This window comes from Trichechus manatus, unplaced genomic scaffold, assembly GCF_000243295.1.
Source record: "Trichechus manatus latirostris isolate Lorelei unplaced genomic scaffold, TriManLat1.0 scaffold00515, whole genome shotgun sequence".
In the NCBI taxonomy this organism is placed as follows: Eukaryota; Metazoa; Chordata; class Mammalia; order Sirenia; family Trichechidae; genus Trichechus; species Trichechus manatus.
The window spans coordinates 70,951-78,266 of record NW_004444451.1 but is presented as its reverse complement, the minus strand read 5'-3'; the positions used below and the strand labels follow the sequence as shown (position 1 = coordinate 78,266).

At 36.6% G+C, this 7,316-nt stretch overlaps 1 pseudogene; it reads right to left on the bottom strand.

The window, feature by feature from the left end:
* Positions 1–5,220: 5,220 nt before the first annotated feature.
* Positions 5,221–6,177, bottom strand: LOC101360562 (olfactory receptor 5AC2-like; annotated as a pseudogene).
* Between the last annotated feature and the right edge of the window lie 1,139 nt (positions 6,178–7,316).

The following is a 7,316-nucleotide window of genomic DNA, read 5'->3' as shown; positions in this document are numbered from 1 at the left end:
TTTTAATGACCTTTTGCTTTCTTCAAGTATGATGTCCTTGATATCTTCCCACAACTCATCTAGTCTTTGATCATTATTGTTCAATGCATCAAATCTATTCTTGACATGGTCTCTAAATTCAGGTGAGATATACTCAAGGTTGTATTTTGGCTCTTGTGTACTTGTTTTAATTTTCTTCAGCTTCACCTTGAACTTGCATATGAGCAATTGATGGTCTGTTGCTCGGTCAGCCTCTGACCTTGTTCTGACAGGTGATATTGAGCTTTTTCATTGTCTCTTTCCACAAATGTAGTCTATTTGATTCCTGTGTGTTCCATCCCATGAGGGCCAAGTATATAGTTGCCATTTATGCTGTTTGAAAAAGGTATTTGCAATGAATAAGTCATTGGTCTTGCAAAATTCTGTCATGCAATCTCCGATGTCATTTCTATCACCAAGGCCATGTTTTCCAATTACCAATCTTTTTTCTTTGTTTCCAACTCTCGCATTCCAATCACCATTAATTATCAATGCATCTTGATTGCATATTTGATCAATTTGAGACTGTAGAAGTTGGTAAAAGTCTTCAATTTCTTTATTTTTGGCATTAGTGGTTGGTGTGTAAATTTGAATAATAGTCATACTAACTAGTCTTCCTTGTACAGGTATGGATATTATCCTATCACTGACAATGTTGTACTTCAGAATTGATCTTGAAATGTTCTTTTTGAAGATGAATGTGACACCGTTCCTCTTCAATTTGTCATTTCTAGCATAGTAGACATATGATTGTCTGACTCTAAATGCCCAATACCAGTCCATTTCGCTCACTAATGCCTAGAGTATTGATGATTATGTGTTCCACTTCATTTTTGATGACTTGCAATTTTCCTAGATTCATACTTCATATATTCCATGTTCCTATTATTAATGTATGTTTGCAGCTGTTTCTTCTCTTTTGAGTCGTCCACACCAGCAAATGAAAGTTCCAAAAGCTTGACTCCATCCACATCATTAAAGATGATTCTACTTTAAGGAGGCAGCACTTCCCTAGTTGTATTTTGAGTGCCTTCCAACCTGATGGACTCGTCTTCTGGTACTATATCAGACAATGTTCACCTGTTATTCATAAGGTTTTCAGTGGCCATTTTTTTCAGCAGTGGACTGCCAAATCCTACCTAGTCTGCTTTAGTCTGAAACTTCCACTGAAACTTGTCCACCAAGGGTGACCCTGCTGGTATTTGAAATACTGGTGGCAAAGCTTCCAGTATCACAGCAACACACAAGCCACCACAATTTGCCAAACTTACAGACGTGAGTATAAGTGGGTGTAAAAGGAAAAGATTCAAACTGGAGGCACTCATGTCAAAAGTGAGAATGACGGGGCTAACATGCATTCTCAGGAAACACAAGATCAGGATGTAAACCTTTTGGGAAGAGTGTGTCAAGATGCAAACAGTTGTTCTCAGGAATCCAAGCAGATGCCTGGTTATCTGAGAGCCACTCTGCAGGGATTAACCCCCTCAGACCTTCGACTTTTGTCTTCTTAAGAAAACTAACATTTCATAGAAGAAAGGAATTCAAAGGACATTTTAATGATTCTCTGAAAAACCACCTAAAACTGCCCAGACTTCTCAGTCTCTCTTTGTTTCCCTCTGACTATACAAACCCCAATGCTGTCCTCTTTGGGATACATAGTTAAGCTATGTGTTCCCAAGCCAAGAATCTATCAAATAATAAATCTCTAGTATTGTTTTTAACTTTGTTTCCATTCTCAGAAATCATTTTACATTTCTGGTGTCAGAAACATGGGTTTCCCTAGGTAGCCTCTGTGCTCCTGAGATCAAGTGCCAGTTTCAAGCTTAGGTACCAAACTGAGCTAATGGGACTCCTTCGCCTCCCTTTACGTCATGGTAGCTTAAGTGAAAAAAAAAAACTCAGAATCTGAGCTCTGCGCCTTGCTACTATTAGGTCTTCTGAGATTTATTTTTTTGATTTGTGTTTTGAATTGTCGACTTTGGAACTGCTGTCCTGATGGTAGTGTGAACTGCAATATTTACTGTAAGTTTGGTGAATCGTAGCACTTAGGACTGTCTCAGTATAGGGTATGCTGAATTCAAGAAAGCAGCTAATTTCCCTAGTGAAACTCTGACTCACTTACATGGCCAACAACTAAGAGTCTAGGTCTTGTTTGTATTTGGATTTATGTTTGACCTCTCTAACAACAGTTTGTTAAATCAGTGGCCACTTTACAGTACTTTTCAATTGGACAGACTAGTATATTTAAGGTCTGAAATAAGAGACTAGGCCTCTAGTCTGCAGAATGAATTAGGTTCAGAAAGAACGAAACTAGGTTTCATATGGTTGTCGTGAAGGAATCCCAGAGTCCTTATGCTTCAAAAATTTGTTGGCATGGGTTGAGCATCTTAGATGCCCTTATAGCACTTGCCACTGACAGAAAGGCAACCATGGAAGGATAACCTGGCACATGAGATGGGCCAGAGCTCTAGGCTGCCCTCCAGACACGAGATAACTCTCATGAAATGAAGTCACATTGTGAAACAAAACACTAACCAAACCCTGTGGCAGACTCCATGCTAGGAATTCTATTTGACTCTGGGAAACCAAAGTTAAAGTTTTTTAAGATTTTTAAATATATATATATATATATATCCTTTCTCTGTGGCATAAAAAGTAAGAGCCTATAAACTTCAATTATAATGAATATCCATTAAGTCAATTTAATATCAGTAATTTTCCTAACAATCTTGGAAATTAATTTAAGCCTATGTACTACAAAACATAATTACTGTTGAAGTAAAGTTTGTCTAAATAGTCTACATTTCCTTTCAAACCTTTACCATTTTCTTGTATTTTCTCAATCCAACCTTAGATTTGTCGACAGGTTGTTTTTTTTTTTTATGTTGGGGATCCACCCAATTTCCAGTAACTGTATTAAGACAGCATTTTTATTTTAGATAGCATTAATGTCTACATTACTTTCTTTTGTCTTAAACAGGTTTTCACCTGTTTGGGAGGGTTTTTTTCAAAGCTTTCTCTGCAGCAGTGTGTATCTCAGAGGCTCATTAACAAGAAAGAATTTGTTAATCTCAATTCTTTTACATAGTTCTGAAATAGAGTGTATGATCTTTAAGGTTGTGTGTCAACTTGGCTGGGCCATGGTTCTCAGTAGCTTGTCAGTTATGATGTAGTTTGGCAGTCATATGATAATGTGATAACTTACATGATGCGATTTGATATAATGTGATCACCTCCATGATGGGATTTGCTGTGAGTAGTCAATCAGTTGAAAAGGAGTTTCCTTGGGGGTGTGGCCTGCATTGAATATAAGTAGACTTTCTGGCAAGGCTCCTGGGTTTTTGCTTGCTCTGGATCCTGCAGCTGGCTCCTGTTCATCTGGCCACCAGTTCTTAGGACTTGAGCTAACAGATTTCCAGCCATCTTGCCTACCAATCTTGGGATCCATCAATCTTCACAGCCTGTGAGCAAGAGCCCTACTGTCTGACCTGCCGATCTTGAGTTTACCAGCTCCTGTGGCTATGCAGATCAGCAGAAGCCTCCAGCCTGACCCAAAGACTTGGGACATTCCAGCCTCTATAGCCGCATGAGTCATTTCCTTGATACAAAGCCCTCTGTATATATTTATACACTTTACTGGTTTTGTTTCTCTAGAGAACCCAGGCTAAGACACCTTCTAAGACAAAACTTGTCCTGCTCCTTAGCATGGCAGTAACTTGAAAATCATCTCCAAAAATATTGCTTGAGGGTATGAGCATTTCCTATGCAACCATACTGGAAGCCTCTTATTTTCTGCTCTTCTCCAGAGTCTTTACTCACTCATGCATGTCCTCTCTTCACCTGGGTGCGCTGGGTCTTTATCCTAACTGACAGTCTTTGCTTTGGTTGGATTGCAACAATATCATTTCTCAAAATACAGTCCTGGGTGTGAGGACTGTATTAGACTTTTTGTCTCCTCCTTCTTGAGGATCACTAAATTCTGCTGCTAACTGGCACTCCATTAAGTACAAAAGGAAAAAAAGTCTTGTGCAAAGGAAAGAATACTGGAGTGATAATGTTGTATAAATGAGCCTAAGATAGCCTTTCTGTATTGGCCCCAAGTTGTTTACTTCTTCACAACAAGCTGAGGCCCAATGGCTCAAAAAAGCCTAGGGATGTCAAACTCAAATTTTTACACACCGATTTTTTTTTTAATAGCCCAAATAAGCATATTTAGGCCACTTAATCTAAAATGGAGAACAACACAATTTCAAATCTTTCAATGCTTTCCTATTGCACAGAAAATTGCTCTGTTTTAATCAAATATCACATATATTTATATTTTCAGATGAATATTTTAGAGTCAGGATAGCGATAACTAATTCAAAATTAATTTCCATGAAAAAAGATATGATGCATAACAGTGTGTATAGTATGCTACTTTTCTTTAAAAAGAGGGAGAAATAAAAATGTTTATTTGCATTATTTTCACTTAAATAATTCTAAAAGGATAACAAGGAAACCAGTAAAAACATTTTCTAGTTGGTAGACAGATAGGAAATGGGTTGAGATTTTTCACTCTATATTGCTTTATGTTGTTTGAATATTACATTGATTTTTTTTAACCATAAGGAAATATTGCTTAAAAAATTATCCAACCAAAATAACATTAAAAGGTAACTAGAAATAAGTTATGCTTTAAGAAAGTATATTATTACTCTTCATTTAACAACATGTGCATTAATTCGCATTTTGTTCATGTTTGAAAAAATTTCTAAACACTAAGTCTTGAAATACAGCTTGCTTAGAAAGTTTAATGCAGAAATGATTTCATTTACTAAAAATCATAAAAATACCTTGTATATGCATTTCCCTACATGGTCTTCAAAACACTTTCAAAACAAGGGTAAAGTTACAAAATTCCTTCAATGACAATCTGTTGAATCAATGATATGTTGGCAGAAATGGATAGATAGATGATAGATAGATAGGTGGATACATAGGGCATTCCCTTTCAGTTTTGGCTATTGATGAAACATTAAACAAATAGATTCTATAAAATTAGCCAGGTTATGAAAGATTTTACTATCCATTTTTAGTGTATCCAAATATATCTAACATAGTCATTTCAAGTATAATCATTTATACATTTATATGTCCCAAAATATTTACTAAATATTAACTATATATGGAACATTGTACCCAGTGTACATTTGTTTTATTTTAAAGTGAAAGACATAAAATGTAATGAAATTTTATCAGAGAAATCTTTATTTCTTTTCTTACAGCACCTATAACTTTATTATTTCTTAGACTATAGAGAAAGAGATTTAGCAAGGGAATTGTAATTGTGTAAAACAGTGAATATATCATCTTGTGCTGATCTTCAGCTGGGCAAGAACCTGGACGCAAAAGCATGACGATGAGAGTGCCATAGAATAAGGAAACAGAGAGCAGATGGACACTGCACGTGGAGAAGACTTTGCTTCTGCCTTTTTCCAATTTCTTTTTCAGTATGGCAAAGAGAATACAGTAGTAAGAGACTATGATGTTCATAAGTGTGAAACCTTGTACAAATATTGAGAAAATAAAAACCATCTGTGCATTAATAGTTGGGTCAGTGCAGGAAATCTTACAGAGTAGTAAAATTTCACAATAGAAATGATTTATTATATTAGACCTACAGAAGGGTAATCTAAATAGCAACCCAAGGTGAATCATGGGATGCAAGAAACCAATAACATGTGAAACACTTAACAGTTGAGAGCAGAGTCTGTTGGAGATCACCATGGGATAAAGCAAGGGATTACGTATGGAAACATAAGGGTCATAGGCCATCATTACCAGGAGTGAAACTTTCTGTGGTTGCACTGGAAACAAAAAAATAAAATCGGGCCATGCACTCAAAGAGGGATATTGTTTTATTCTTGGCTAAGAAGTTGACCAGCTTCCTGGGAGTCACAGAAGATGAAATGCAAGCATCTGCAAAGGCTAACCCACTGAGGAAAAAGTACATGGGGTGTGAAGATGGGAGTCCTTCCAGATGAGAATAATCAGGTTCCCCACCATGGCAATGAGCTAGTTCACCAACAACACCAGGAACAGGGGGACCTGCAGCTCTGGAAGACTGTAAGTCCTGTGAGAACAAACTGTCACCAGAGTCTCTTTTCTTTCCAACATATCCACCCAGGCTGACCACTGCAATGAGAAAACAGCTAAGAAAAACACAAATCACTGTTTATACAAATTGCTATTTAAATTGAATTACCATTTTCCTTTGCTCCAAATGCTCCTTAATCAGCAAATGCTAGGAGAAAGTTCTTCTCTTTCAACAGTTTTCAGACTGTTCATAATGGATTGTTTGTATTCATTTTTATTTCTTATAATAATGCCCTAAAAATAATTTACGTTTATTGCTGAGTTTTTTGGTGCCACCTTACATTTTGCACCAGAGGCAAATGTTACATTCACTTCATCATGGTCCACATCCTGCTCAAAAGACACAGTATCCTGTTTCATGGGTTTGAAGAATATGGTAATAAAAACAAAAGAATTTATTTTCGAGCAAATAGAGAAGACTGTAAACGTCAAGCTGTAGAAACGAAATGTGTCCTTTGATTTGCACAAATGTAAGGAATATGTGTATGCAAAATTAAAAATAATGTATGATACATGATAATTTTTACAGGAGAATGTTTGATTCTAGCCCTCCTTTGAGTTTTAACATTTTTCAGTGAATTGTTAAAAATCAAATTACTTAACAATTAATGAAGCATAGTAGTAAACAGTCCAGGATAAAGGATGACTGACCTAGTTTTATATTATGTCTCTGATGTTAGACACATTTTAGACCATTTATTTAACCTCTCTGAGAATTTTTTCCATTGTAAAGTAAGCATAATAATAAATTCTAATGCAAATTTGATATGATAAAATAAAAAAATCCTATAAAAATTAGCATGTTAGGTGCCATCTAGTAAGTACTGACTCGTAGCAACCCTATGTACAACAGAACGAAACACTGCCTGGTCCTGTGCCATCCTCACAATCATTGTTATGTTTCAACCCTTTGTTGGAGCCACTGTGTCAATCTATCATGTCGAGGATCTTCCTCTTTTATGCTGACCCTCTACTTTACCTAGCATGATGTCCTTTTCCAGGGACTGGTCCTGATAACATGTCCAAACACTTCAGACAAAGTCTCGCCATCCTCGCTTCCAAAGAGCACTCTGGCTGTACTTCTTCCAAGACAGACATGTTCGTTCTTCTGGTAGTCCGTGGTGTATTCAATGTTCTTCGCCAACACCAAATTCAAAGGC